This window comes from Vidua chalybeata, chromosome 3 (assembly GCF_026979565.1).
Source record: "Vidua chalybeata isolate OUT-0048 chromosome 3, bVidCha1 merged haplotype, whole genome shotgun sequence".
NCBI classification, from domain to species: Eukaryota; Metazoa; Chordata; class Aves; order Passeriformes; family Viduidae; genus Vidua; species Vidua chalybeata.
In genome coordinates, this window is record NC_071532.1 from 4,674,931 (window position 1) to 4,689,689 (window position 14,759).

The following is a 14,759-nucleotide window of genomic DNA, read 5'->3' on the forward strand; positions in this document are numbered from 1 at the left end:
CATGGCCTGTAGGATAATTTAAGCATGTCTTGATAGCGTAGAACTACAGAGTGGAAAAATCTTCTGAGTGCAACCTGCTGTCGAGTTGCATCTGAAGACATTTATACAGAAAAAAGATCAAAGCCTCATGGCTCAGCAGCCACAAAGTGGATACACCAACCATCCCTGACGGGCTGGCCACAAGCAAGAGAAGAATAGGTTAGTTTGTGACAGCTACCCCAGCATGTCCAGTCTTCATCTTCCTCACCCCTGAAGCAACTCTGCAAAGGGCCATCTGATAGCAATTGGGTTCCATCAGCACAATTCAGACAAAATGTTCCTAGAAGGTACAAGAGGACATGTTGGGGGCAGTCATGTGCTAAAATGCTGACGTTGTTTTTGAACAAAAGCTGGTTCACATCCCACCACCTCTTTGAATAGGAGGAACAAGAATTTGACTGGTGGGAGATCTCTGCAGTGCTCCTGAAACTCCTTCCTGCTGCACATGAGGATATGCACCGGAGTCTTTGCTCCTCGAAAAACCCAGGCTTTGTACCAAGATTTAATTGCTGCTCAAAGATCTGTGAGTGATCATAAACAGCAGCATTACAGAGAGGCTGCCAAGGAGCCAGAGGCCTGATTCTGGGAGACAGCTGTGTGCCTAGAAAGGGTCGTGAGTCTTGGCCTCTCCACAGAGGAGAACTTGTCAGAAACTCCACCCAGTATGGAACAGTGGTACATAACCAGTATAAGAACAGTGAGTTACTAAGGATATGTTCTCTGCCCACGGGATGTCTTGCCAAAGAAGACAAGGCCATTTGCAGCAAAATATGGATAAATATGGATATAATATGGATTGTGGCCAAATTTGGAAATAATTATGTCTCCTTTGCTCCTGCAACATTCCACAACTGGGCAATTGGCCTAATGCCATTTCCATGCAAACCAATTGGAGGTTGCCATCAGTCATTCATTTGAATCCACTGAACTGCTGACCTACATCTGACCAAACAGACAGAAAAGACCCTGTGGCCTACATTATAAACAATTCGATAAATGCAGGGAAATTGAGACAAAATATTCTCCCTCAGAACATTGGCTTGGTGACCAGCTTGTGCTGGGAATCGAGGCTGCTTGCAAGAAGCACCAAATCCTATAAATTGATTTATTATGTGTATTACACTTTTTATCAGCTCAGTAGTTAAAAACTGAAAACTGTGAGCCCAATTCCCTGCTGATGCACATCCACTGAGTTCAGTAACTTTAGAGGTGGGCTGACTGCAGCTCACTGCTCCCTTGAAGTGCCACAGGCTGCCTTTAGATTGCATGTTTGGTGCAGAGTTGCAGAGAATGGTGAGGAGACACATCCTGGCAAGGGCTCCTGCAGACCACAGCAGTGACTCCACATAAGTGTGATGGGATCATATTTGCTTCCCAGGACCAAGAAGCTGACCCAAAGACGGCATCCTTTTCCCACTGCTGAAACCCAGTTAGCCATGGTTTAGAAAGAGGGGCCTCATGACCTTAAACAGATTGCTCAGGTACTTGGATTTACCTAATCTCATCTTTCCTAGCTCATTTCATGGAAACAGAGCTGGTTCAGCTGCTCTCCAGAGATCTCTGACTGATCCTGGATATAGAAGGGGTGGAGGTTGGACTTTTCATCTCCTCATCTGCCCCACTGTCTGTGCTTGTCTTTGCCACCCTGCTGTTTCCCTCCCTGTTCTCCACACTCCTCTCTGCCTGCTCCTTCCCCCACTCAGCCTGTTCTTGGTACAAATGTCAGGTGTTCACTCTCTCTTCTTTCTGCTTGTGAGACAACAATGGGATGACACAGAGACCGACAGATTCCTCCATCTGAAGGTCTCATCCTGACTGCTGGTGCAGACAAAGGTTGTTGCATGCAGGACTCTGGCAGCTGGGGCTGACATTCTGTTAGCATTCAAACACATTTTATCTACTTGGAGCATGGTATTTCCTCTCCTGACTCTGTCTTCTTGTTTATGACAACAGCCTCGTCAGGTAGTTTAGGGTCAGGTACAAGCAATCTCACACATTTCTCGTGTAAGAGCCTTCAAGGAATGTTCTTTTCTCTGAGATCTAGCCTTCTCATGTGCCTACATCCCAGATGCTTTGCATCTCAATGAATGCAGATCAAGAAAGCAAACCTATTACAGAAAAATATGACGGAGGATAAAATTGGAATGTATGGCTCTGAAACAAGGCATCAGATATGAGTCTGAAAGACAATGAGAAGGATTTTGACAAATACCTATGAAAGAAAGCACTTTCCTTGCATAGCAGTTGCATTTGAGACATAAGTTGTCATTAACCCAGAAAAACCTCTCCCATTTCCATTTTAAAACCTGGAACTGAATGATGCTATCACTTGTGTTTAATGGACATTTTGTCATTCACTGTAGAAATGAAAGAAATTACCTTTGCAAAAAAACCTCTCAAATTATTTTTATTTATAAGAATCACTGCCAGTCACACAACATTAGTTTATTAGGAAAACTTAATCAAAACATCTGAACCTGACACCTGAATATCAATGACTGTGTTGACAAACAGAAGTGAAATGAACTTGTGTGATTAAAACAGGATATTGCAGGTCTTCTTAAATATATGTAAAAAAACCCCAGTGGTAGAGGCAAGTTTCAGTGATCCTAAACCTCAAAAAACCCCAACTAAATAAAATATCCCCAAACTCCAAAATGCCTTAGAAATGAAAATGTCTTCAAATAGATGTTAATGGAGAATACAGGAATGTATACTACTACCCTGCACAGGTTGGTATGCAAGAGACTGCTGTCATAGTGCCTATTACACACATATTTATTACACACAAGAGTGAATAGTTTGTACTTTGGAATTTCCTATCAGCTGATCTTCAAGGGTGTTGGAGGCTCTTGAGTCCTGCCTCACAGAAAGGAACTGACGCACCAGGGAGGAGGATGACTTTGGCAATCAGCTCACCTTTGCCCAATAAATGAATGAGACCATTAAAACAGAATAATGGTCTTGACCACTTTTAAGCACTTTTCATCTTAAATGTAAAAAGCTCTCAAGCCATGCCTCTTAAAGGCAAGGGACTGTCATGAAATGAATAGTTTTGATTTCTTTTCTTATGGGCTTTCTGCATTTAGAGCCTGAACTAAAAAAAAAGAACCAAAAAAAACCAAAACAAAACCCAACAAGAGCCAAACCAAATCAATTAGTTGCACTGGAAAGCTTTGCTGTTGTGGGCACAAGAAATCTTGCTTTCCTGCTGACAGCTCAGGTACTCAATGCCATCTTCTAGGAGAAGGAAGTATTGTCAGACCTGGGTTTGGTTATGGACTCTGCTGACAAGCCTTGTCACCATTAATATGTATATACACTAAAATACACTTTGCACACCTTGCTGATGAGTTATGTATGCAAATATGTTGAGGCCAGCTACACACGTTGCATTACCACACTGAAGTCATTAACTTGTGCCACTTGGAGGATGTGGTCTAGGCCACAGCAGGAAAAATGGGGCTCTTTAGACATTCATGATCTGGTTAATCCACTGGGTAAGCCCTTACATGGCAAGAATGTGAGCCTTCATCTTCATTAGATGCTCCAAATCAGCTGCATATGTGGCCAAGACTCAGAAAGAACCTCTTTAAAAGAAACATACGACCAAACCAAATCAAACCAATGAGCCAATCCAAAACAAAGCGCACACACACACACACAAAAAAAAAAAGTACCACCCCACAAACTGCCCCACAAACAGCCCCCCCCAAAAACCCCAACTCTCCCCACAAACACTGTTGAGTGTCAACAACCGTATTCTTGCCCAATAAGCCTGAGCCAAACCCCAAAGAACTTACATTCAGATGTAGAAAACCTCTAAAATAACTGTTATTTCTGTTCTCTGTAACTACACTGGGCTCTTTGTAGTTAAGACATTCAGGTCTGTTTAAGGGCAATTCTGAAATTTTTAATGGTAATCACAAGAGAACAAGCTGCTGACATAGCAATGCCTTCTCACTTTTGTACTAGGACTCCAGCAAAGATATCCAGGGAGACTTGTGGAAAGTTACAACAAACTTGCACTCCACCAAACAGAATACTTATGTGCTGCATCTGAAACATATGTTACAGTGTTTTATGTTTTATGCCATTGCAACTAGAGCAGAATGGAGACAGACCCGTGCTTGGGGAGCTGGGAAAAGCTAAACCACCTTTGCTGGATCCCCAAAACCAGAGAAACCAGTGCCTGGTCATTCTGCACGCCCAGAGGTCAGTGCAAAAGGGAGCAGCAGTGAAGCAGAAGATGTGGAGAAGTTTGCAGACCCGGGTGGGCTCTTCACAAGGGGTCTCTGATGTGGCTGGGCGATGCCCTGGGGCCAAGAGAGGCACTCTTGGCTTCTTCAACTCTAACAGAGGAGAGAGCCCAGCACTGCCCTGGGGAGGAGCCAAGCAGTGCGCACTGATTCGGGGTGGAGCTGAAGGCACGAACCACACCCCAGAGAAACAAGTATCCACTGCTCTTTGATCTGTTTTACCACCTTTCCATGCCAAAGGACAGTGGGGTTCAGCGACAGGCTGCTTCAGCAACAGTTCATTCTCTGCTCAGCTGCAGCTTTGTTTAACTCAGCTAGCAGTGACTGCAGAATTTTTCTTTTATTGATTGATGCCCATTTAGAAGCCAGCAGAAAGCACATATTATTCATTCAACTAGCTTTCATAATGCTCAACTTATGAAACCACAGCCACAAAAAACTTTCATATAAAGCTTTTGAGGCTGATTGGTGAATTCAGTCAGAAAAGACCTTTGTGCTTGATAATGCAGTTGTAGGGGTTATTTCAGCTGTAAGGGCCTAAGATAAATGCAGTTTTACTGAATTGAAAACATTTCGGAGAAATGTGCCAATTCAGTTTCATGTCAGAAAGAGAAAAAGTCAAAACACTCTGTGAAGATGAATTACAATGATTTCACAGAATATTAGAAACATAGAATATGCTGAGTTGGAAGGGACACTTCAGGACCTTTGAGTTCCAGCTCCTGGTCCTGCACATGACATCCCAACAATCACACCATGTGCCTGAGAGTCTTGTTCAAATCTTTCTGCCAGGCTTGGTGCTGTGACCACTGCCCTGGGGAGCTGTTCCAGTGCCCAACCATCCTCTGGGTGAAGACCCTTTTCCTACTATCCAACCTAAACCTCCTCCAATTGAGCTTCAGGCCGTTTCCTCAACGCCTGTCACTGGTCCCCAGCAGAGATTTGTGCTGCCCCTCTGCTGCCCCCAGTGAGGATGTAGAAGACCCCACTGAGGTTTCCCCTCAGTTTCCTCTTGTCCAGGCTGAACAGAGCAAGTGCCCTCAGCCACTCCTCACACAGCTTCCCCTCCAGACCTTTCACCTCCTCGTGGCCTCCCTTGGACACTCTCTAATACCTTCATGGCTTTTTTATGTTGTGGTGTCCAAAGCTGCCCCCAGCACTGGAGGTGAGGCTGCCCCAGTGCAGAGCAGAGCAGGACAATCCCCTCCCTTGCCCAGCTGGGGATGCTGTCCCTGATGCCCCCCAGGACACGGGTGGCCCTCCTGGCTGCCAGGGCACTGCTGGCTCATGTTCAACTTGCCATGGACCAGGATCCCCAGGTCCCTTTCCATGGCACTGCTCTCCAGCCTCTCATTCCCCAGTCTCTACATCCAGGGCTGCACCATCCCAGGTGCAGAATTTGCCACTTGCCCTTGTTGAACTTCACATGGTTGGTGACTGCCCAGCTCTCTGATTCATCAAGGTCTCTCTGCAGGGCCTCTCTGGCCTCGAGGGAGTGAACAGCTCATCCCAATTTAGTGACATCAGCAAACTTGGTATTCCTTTGAGTCCTGCAACCAAGGTGTTAAAAAAGATGTTGAGGGGCACTTGGCCAAGGATGGAGACAATAGCAGAAATAAAAGCATAAGGCACTAATAAAATTAAACTACTTGGGAGGTTAAAAGACCATTTAAAATTAATTCTATGGATAATATAAAATCTTTAAATGTCTGATTTGATTGTGAATTTTAAATAAATAAATAAAAAGGAAAACCAAGGATGATAATTTCTCAGGACACTGACTATCTAGTTTCTGATCAGCAGCATTGCCAGACTCAGCAGAGAGGGAAACACACTGCCTGAATTTTGGAGACTTATCTAGCCTTTGATTATAGCAAATTTCTTCCTCACTCAGTGAAGAAGCCAAAAAAGTTTGCACTGGCAGGAGCCATGCTGCACTGTATGTATTTTTGAAATTAAAAAGAAGAAAAGAACCGCACTACCCACTACAACATCTTCCAGATTTTCTGCATCACACTACACAATATATGGTGCAGCTTATATAAAACTAAAATTTACACTCAGGAGCAAGGTTGTAGCCTTCAAAATGAGAAATAAAACCTAAATTTCTTCTCTATAAATACTACATACTCAATTTTTTTGACAATTATGAATGATTAATTTTATGAAGGACATGGATGTAGACTATAGCAGGTTCTTCCCACCATCCTCAATTCCCAAGCCAGGAGGAGAGTCTGAGCTTCTAGACCACGCAGGGTTTTGGGAGAACCCTTCTGAATCACCCTGACACACCAGAGTACCCTTTTCCATCTGAGACTTCTGGGAAGGCTGCGCCCTCTCCTGACAGTTCAGGACTCGGTAGCACTGACTGAAAAAGCCACTTTGCTGCAGCCAACAAGCCCAGGCTCAGCCTCAGACCCACCAAGACCACACCAGCTCGACTTAAAACCTCTATTGCACGGTGCAGAAGGGCTTCACGTTGAGATGGATATATCAAAATTATAAGTTTTTTCACCATGCTTTAAGAAAGCAAACGGCTTGAAAGTAGATGCTTTAAAAACACCTCACCATTTATTTGAAAATGGATAGAACACCGTGCTAGAATCATCTCCAAATAAGATACAGTGTTTACAATCCATGCAATTCTGTAAAGGAAACTTTCATATGTTAAAAATATAACCTTGAAATCACTGTTGTAACCCATTAATTCCATTTCACAGAGCTAATACATGATATGGCTAATGCTATTATAAAGAGTCAGTCTGCCTTCACAAGCAAATGTAATCTCCTTCAGCCAGCAAAGCTTATGCAGGAACAACTTGAAGAAATCCCACACATCTTGTCAATCACTCACACTATGCCTAAGTGAATATTAACTTCATTTTTTTTGTGTGTGTGACATGCTTACCTCTCATCTGATCTTGCATTCAAGTTAAGTGAATTTTATGGACTCACAACTGCATACTGATTAGTGCTTCTGGTCCTGGAAACTTCTGAATGCCACCAAGAAAGAGAAGGAAATTTTCACCACATCAGACTGGCAGGGACTATTTGGAGGAAATTTTTGCCTTTTTTTATAGCTTAGGATATGAGTCACTTCTTCAAAGCATCTGAGATTTTACTTAACAAATTTCCTTCTAATCTAGACCCTGATTACTGACACCATTTATCTCCCTGGATTTTCTTCTGAGATACATGCTTCTTCTGCAACTGTGGGCTTTTGCATAAGAAGGGCTTTACTATTTTGTTTTTCGTTAGGGTGCCAGTGTTGCAAAATGTGCAACATGTAAAATTTTCTTAAGAAAGGATGTTCTTTAATGTTTGGTCTTTATATATTTTCAAGCCAAATCAGCAAGAAGGGAGATTTAAACAGAGAGCAGCTAACAAGCTCTAAGTGACATAGTGGTGTTAGAAAAATAAATTAATTGTGGGTAGAATTGCCTTCTTAAGGCTTGGGGCTGGACTTGCTTCAATGATCTCAGACCCAGGGGGAGGTTAACCAGGCTTGGGGACAAGGATGTACCACTGAGAGGGGACACAAAGAATGCAGAATTTATGGGCCCCAAGGACATTTAGCAGAGCTCCCAAGATAAGGAAGAAACCAATAAAGACAGCTCAGCGACTGTGCTGAATCAGCTGTGCCTGGGTAGGAGGTAATTCCAGCAGGGACCGATCACAGCCACCAGCTGAGAGCCCACCTCAGAGCAGGAGAAAGCCTGAGCATGCGGACTAGTCAGCATGAGGAGAGAGAGAGTCATTAAACAGTAGAGGAGACAATACCAATTAGTAAGAGAACTGTGTAACTTGTAGCCAACGAACAATAATTCCTTTGTTTGCTAAAATGTATAAATAGCAAAAAGTTTTTATAGTTGGTGTGCTTGATTTGTGGAATACCACAGAGGACTCAGGCTTGTGCAACTCAAAGATAAATAACCAATGTCCCTCTGGAGTGTGTAATTATTGGCTTGTTGTACTGGGTAAAAAATCTGATTTTTTTTTTTTTTTTTTGGACAACACTGGGGCTTATGTCGCTGTCTGGAGAATTTACAGGCAGCACTGTTTATTTCATGTATCATTCAAATGATTGGTAAGGCAGACGTAAAAGAGAAGGTAATTATTATTTTACCTTCTCCAATTGTATTATTTACAACAGGACTGTTTACAGTCATAGCCCATGACCACCAATTAAACACATCTGGAATGGAAAATGACTCTTCACGAAGCAGCACCACACAGTAAGGGACACCTCGGGCCCCTGGAAGTTAAAGGCTACTGCCAGATATGGAGGGGGGGGGAGAAGATCTTTTAAAATTTTAATCACATTGTTGTACACTGGGTGAAGGTCAAAGAGCACTGAGCGCTAAATTACCCTATTTCCTGTTCCCTCCGGCTTCTCCTTCTGTCCTGCCGGGTCAGCACAAGCTTCACTCTGCGCTTCTGACACTAAGCTGAAAAAAGAGAACAGCCACCAGGAGGCGAAGTAATAGAGCCTCATTAAAAGTCACACAGACTCATTAATAGTCATCCACGATTATCTTCAGCTATTGTAGCAGGATTCAGAACGTCAGAGAAACGCTGCATTAACAATATAATTCCCCCCTGCTTCACAAAAGCCTTCTGTTGCTGATTAAATTAGCAGATTAATTATAATTACCCTTAAACGCGTTCGAGGTATTTTCATTCCACGAACCTCTCTGAAACGTGAAACGTTCTATGTTTTAAGCCTTTCCCAGCCAAACCACTGCGTGTTTAAACGCGGTGTGTGTTATATGTGTGTATGATAATTCGTGCAAAGAAAATTGTTGTATATTTTATAGTTATGTACTGTTAAGATATACTCTTGTAAAAAGTTTTAAACGCACAAGTCAGTGACGGGGATTGCAACACAGTGTCGAAACCACCTGGACAAGGGAGGGAGAGCCTCAGTTACAATCGAATGAACGTGGCCAGCCTGGAGAATGATCGCCATTCAAGGTGATCCGAGGAAATCCCAGACGATGAATACGCGATAAATATCTGAGACTGAGACAGCCGGAGCCATCGGGGAGATACATCTCAATGCCGGATTCCGGGAACGCGGTCATGGGTGCTCATCACTCTCCGGACATGTTTTGTTCAGCTTGCCACAGAGAAAGAACTTCACACGAATATGTGCAGTCCGAAAAGGAACAAAAGGGACTCTGCCTCGGGCAAGAAAAACCGCATAAAAATCGCTCGGACAGGACAGTCGGTGTGAAACACAGGGGACCCTGTGCTGTAGTGGTCAGCGCCGATACCCGGGCTCGGCACTGACCCTTTTTGATTGGATAGCGGCTTCTCGTTGTTATTCTCTAAATTTATATTTGGACCATTTAATAAATTTTCTTTAATTAACAAATTGGAGCATTCATTTATAACAGTGTTGTGTGTACCTAGAGCCTCTGGAGGAACACAGGCTCTGGGGTGACCTTAGCGCTCCTAGACGAGGCTGTGGCCAGGTGGGGTCGGCCTCTCCTCCCAGGCCACCAGCGACAGGACAAGAGGCCACAGTCCTAAGCAAGAGCAGGCTTAGGTTGGACATTGGGAAGAATTTCTTCACAGAAAAGGTGATTAAGGCTCGGAATGGGCCGCCCGGGGAGGTGGTGGAGTCACGGTCCCTGGAGGTGCTCAAGGGAAGGATGGAGGCCGCGGTCTGGCTGGCACCGCGGGGCTGGGCCCGGTGACCTCGGAGGTCTTTCCCAACCGAATCCTTTCTGTGAAAAATGCACATTTTATGATTGGCTTTTCGCAATAGTTACAATGAATATTGTATGTGTACTGTTGGAAAGTTATGCTGTATTAATTCTCTCAAGTAGTGTGTTGAATGTATTTTTAGGTTATAACACAATGTTAAAATAGAAACTATACTATGTAGGATACTTTTTAACTAGCTCAAGAAAGAGATGGGATAATCAATGAATTCTTCGCACAAAGATAACAATTACAGAACCCCCTAAATTTTCCAGAGGAGAGGAATTTATGGCTTTCCTTACCAACAGAAACGAACTTCTTCAAGCCTGACTGAGACTCGAAGGCGCCTGGGAATTAACAGAACCTTTTGGACAAGTACCAGACGAATTTCCTGTTTTAAATAAAATATATGCATAATCATGAAGTGTTTTGTATATGCAACAAGCTATTGCTTTTAAGGTTAGTTGTTCACAAGGCATGCTTGTCGTGGCTTAAGTGCCCGAGAGCATCCGGACGTCCGTAATTCTTTGCTTTTTATTGTCTTGTAATTGTCCTAACTCTAAATTTTTATTACTCTAATTGTACTACTATTTTTATAACCATTTTATTATTATTAAACTTTAAAAATTTTAAAAACCAGGTGACTGGCGTTTTTCACGCATTCCGAGATTCTGCAACAAAGCCCCAGCGCTACGCTTCGCCCGCTGTTTTATTAACGCAATCCTCCGCCGCGTTGCCACCGCTTGCACGGAGCTCACTTAAGCACGGCGCCAGGACGAATGGCAGGCTTTGCACGCTACTTAAATGCTACTCTTTTAAACGTTATTCTTTACAGTTTTAACACACAGTCGCTTGGGCTTAGAGCCCCTCCCAAGCCGCTCTAGGATTCTGCGTCCCGCCGGCACGGCAGGTCCCACACGAGCGCTGGGCGCCCTCCCTCAGCCCTTTATCCGCAGGGCTGCGCACGGCGGGGCCGGGCCGGGCCGGACGTGACGCGGGCGGCGGAGCGGTGCGTGCCGGGAGCGCGGTGGGCGGCGGCGGGCGGGAGGCGGCGGCCGGAGGGGGCCGGGCCGCAGCGACGCGGTTCCTGTCGCCCACAGGGGCTCCCCTCCATGGCGGTTGCCGCGGGAGGCCGCAGATAACCGGCCGCGGCCCCTCTCCCCCTTCCTCCCTCCTTCCCTTCCCCCTCCCCCGCCCGCCGCCATGCCCGCCCGGGCCCCGCCGCCCCCCGCGCAGCCCGCAGGTAAGAGACGGCGGCGGGCGGCTCGCTGCCGCCGGGCCTGGCCGCGGAAAGGCGCCGGGGACCCCTCGGCGCTGCCCCCGGGAGGGGGGCGGCGGCGGCCGGGGCCTGTCGGGGCAGCGCCGTCCTTCCCGTTGGCCCGCGGGGGAGGGCGGCGGGGCCCGGGCGGGGCAGGGCAGGGGGGAAGCCCCGCGGCTGCCCGGGCTCGTCCCGCCGCAGCCGGAGCGGGGGGGGTTCGGCTTTGTCCTGCGGCGGGGCCCGCGTTTTCCTGGGGTTCAGCGGCGCCGCAGCTGCGAGAGGGCTCAAGGATGTGTGGTGCAAGAAGTTAAGCTGTCCTGTGCGCTTGGCTTCTCCTGACAAGCTTTCTCTTTCGAGGGGCGTAAAGCGTGTCGGTGGGTTGCTAAATGCATGTGGACATGGCAGGCTGAGCAGAGTTACGGTAATTTAAGTGTGGTATTTTTCTTTTTGTAAAGGAGGTAATGCCATTCTAAAATGGGGCGGAATTGCTTAAATGTTATTGGGTCCTGACAGTTCAGTTTGCTATGAAAAGTGTCTGCTGGATGAACCAAAATATAATTTTTTCTTTAGAGAAGACAGTGCCTTAAAAAACAACGCTTAAACCTTGGGATTCCTTAAAAGTGTCAGTAAATTGGCCTCTTAATGGTGACAGTCCCTTCCTTCCATCTTCAGCACAGAAATGGAAACCGTCGGCAGCTTAATGCTCCTTAAGCAAACATCTGTTCATAAATGACTGGAGTGACAGAGAGAAACACTGTTGACAGGAGCTGTACTGGGTTGGTTTTACAAGTTTTGTTTCCATGCGTGGTTTAGAGCCCAACATGCTTCATTAGAACTCATTTTTCAGCTGTTGAGCCCATGGTAAAGTGTGTTTGATGGATGCTGCTTTTTAGCTGGATTGGTCCTTGGAGATTGAGCAAAATTAAAAGTATTTCCTCCTTGTTTTATTCTCTGAACACATGAACGAAACTTGGAAAGGCAATTAGCCTACTTTAGAAATAAAAATGGTCTGTTGTATTGTCAGCACAGACAGAGGTTTGCTCATGCAAGGCACAGGTAGCAGTTTCTCCTCCTGAAGTTGGAGTTATACCTGGAGGAATGGAACATTAATTGTGAGAGCCTGGGGAAGAGTTGGAGTACCTGTGACTACCGAGGGCTTGTTTTGTTTATTTTAAACAGTCATGTCAGTGAGAATAAATAGCATGAACTTAAGAATGAAAGTTAAAAATATGTAGAAAAGCTAATGGAGCTCTGGTGTTTTCATTCTGCATTGATAGTTGCATAAAGTACACACTGTATGACCTTTTAAGGTCATGTGAAAGTATGACCTCTTGTTTTTATTTCCTTAATTTGTTTATAAGTAAGCAGTCGAAGGATCACAGCCTCAATTGTTTGTTTTTTTTTTTTAATGTACTTTGTTTTTGTTCAGATCATGGTTTTGTTTAGTAAAGGATTTAAAGGACTATAAAATCTGGAGTTCACACAGTGAATCATATTTGTGTTACATATTGCTGGTGATGAGGGCTCTGTGTGATCTCTGCATTTCTACTTAAAAACTCCAGTAGCTCACTAAGCTAACACAAGCCTCTTAACACCTTAATTACCCAAAGTAATAGCCTGAACCTTTCAGTGCTTTGAAAAGACTTGTCTTTCACAGTGGAAATAATAGAGCAGCTTAGATGGACCTCAGTCAACTCTGCCTTTTCCTCTTGAAATATTCATCGAGCTGTCCTTGCAGATCTGTGGTGGTATCAGCTGGAAATCCAGCGGTAAAGAAACTGATGCTCGATCGAGTTGTTTTCACTACACTCAGCAGCATAATTTTCTTGCAGATACCATTATCTACCTCGACAGACATTATCTACCTCGACAGAATGTTCATTCCTCTCTGTGCTATTGTGCTGTTTGACAACTTAAACTGCTTCTTTGTGAACATTTCAGCACAATGACATGCTAACCCTTTCATGGGGATTCAAAATACTCATAATTTTTCTGGATAGTCAGAGAAGTGCCTTAGATCCTACTTATTCCTAGGTGTTAGAAATTTTGTCTGTTAGATTTTGTCCTTTGTGCAAAAAAAAACACACTGAGTAAGCTGCTGCTATTGCACACACACGCACAGGAAAAAAACCTTGAAATATGCCTTGTTTGAAAACTGACAGTCTCATTTTCAGTAGACTTTCTTTCCTGCTAATGTCTTTGGCAATTAAAGTTTTCAATTGCAAGGAATATTTCTGTATTGGTGCCACTTGCAAGGTGATCTAAGAAATCTGCTGTAAAGTAAATAATTTGGGTTTTTCAGATCAGAGAGTCCCGTGCTGGGAGAACCACAGGGAAGGGCAAATCCTCTCTTCACTTTAGTGTGTTTGGAAGTAGGGTGAAGGAAACGTGAAACCTCAAGTTCATTTGTCTATTGATAAGCGATGGAAAATCGATTTTATTCTTTGGAGTATTAGGTGTCCCTCCTGTACTATGTTTTTAATATGAGGTAATGTCTGTAGGTGGGATCAATGGTGAATAAGTAAGCTTGCTCACCAAAAAACAAGCAGTAAGTACATTTGCAGTAGTGGGAAGAAGACCCATGGTTGTTTTCCTTGTGCAGCTGTATTTCCTCTGCCAGGCTGTGAGAGAAGCTGTCACAGCAGAGTGCAGCCCTGGGCAGTTCTGATCTGCTCTGTGCTGCAGCCTGTGTGAAGTTTGAAGGGTTTCTGTGTGATGGAGATCATACTGCTCTGTGAGGAAGTCTCTGGGAACACTGACCCTAGGTAATCTAGTTCTAATACCTTTCTAATCTAGCACCTTTTCATCCTAATTTAGAACACATTCCCAGCTAGTATGCTTGAGGGTAACATCCAGAAATAGATTTCTCGCTGAGTTGAGCACTGTTTTAAAAGGAATTTAAGAAATCCTAAGAATGAAAACATCTGAGTTATGTGTTACTTACAACATCTGTCTTTACACATTGTGTGGCTGTGTGCTGTATGTTGGACACAAATACTGCATTCCACAGAGCCAGATTGTAACCTGATTGACTGTCCCAGCCAGTTGTGTTTGCCCATATGAATTTAAGATGTGCTTGTTCTTACAAGGTTTTCCCCACTTTCTGTTTACAGATCTATATACAGGCAGCATCTTCATCTGCACCTGTTAAAGCACATCAGTAGACTTTGAGTTGAAACATTTTTTTGCTTATAGTAACTTTGAGGATAACCTGGTCTTTTAGGTTTGGGGAGTAATGCTATTCTTGGTTAAAAAAGGAGTTTAATGAACCAACAGAACATTTAGATTCATATTTTCCAACAGCTCCTCTGATTCTACAGCTAAGCCAAAATGAAACAGGGAGAAGTGAAGCAGCACAAATTCTGAAAATACGTGTTTGCTTCTTTATATATAGTTTAACAACATTTAAAATGAAAATGCTTATACCCAAGATCTGTTTAAATTTCACTTTTGTGCCACCTAGCTTAGTCTTCCTGCATTGTCAGTGGTGAGAG

At 44.3% G+C, this 14,759-nt stretch overlaps 1 protein-coding gene and 1 long non-coding RNA gene across 5 annotated transcripts in view; one reads left to right on the plus strand and one right to left on the minus strand.

Annotated features, from left to right (window-relative positions):
- Positions 1-5,547: 5,547 nt before the first annotated feature.
- On the minus strand, positions 5,548-10,974 carry LOC128785846 (uncharacterized). 2 transcript variants are annotated; one of them, XR_008430056.1, is made up of 5 exons: positions 10,841-10,974; positions 10,310-10,398; positions 8,668-8,746; positions 7,207-7,291; positions 5,548-5,848 (listed from the first exon to the last, which is right to left on the minus strand). It is a non-coding gene; the product is annotated as an uncharacterized LOC128785846 (long non-coding RNA). The 2 variants fall into 2 exon arrangements; XR_008430055.1 differs by having other exon boundaries at positions 8,668-10,030.
- An 81-nt stretch (positions 10,975-11,055) lies between these two features.
- AFTPH (aftiphilin) overlaps positions 11,056-14,759 on the plus strand; it is a 42,531-nt gene continuing 38,827 nt past the window's right edge. For all 3 annotated transcript variants that reach the window (XM_053938228.1, XM_053938229.1, XM_053938230.1), the window contains exon 1: positions 11,056-11,250. The gene's annotated coding sequence lies outside the window, so the exon portion shown is untranslated. The remainder of the gene's footprint in view (positions 11,251-14,759) is intronic.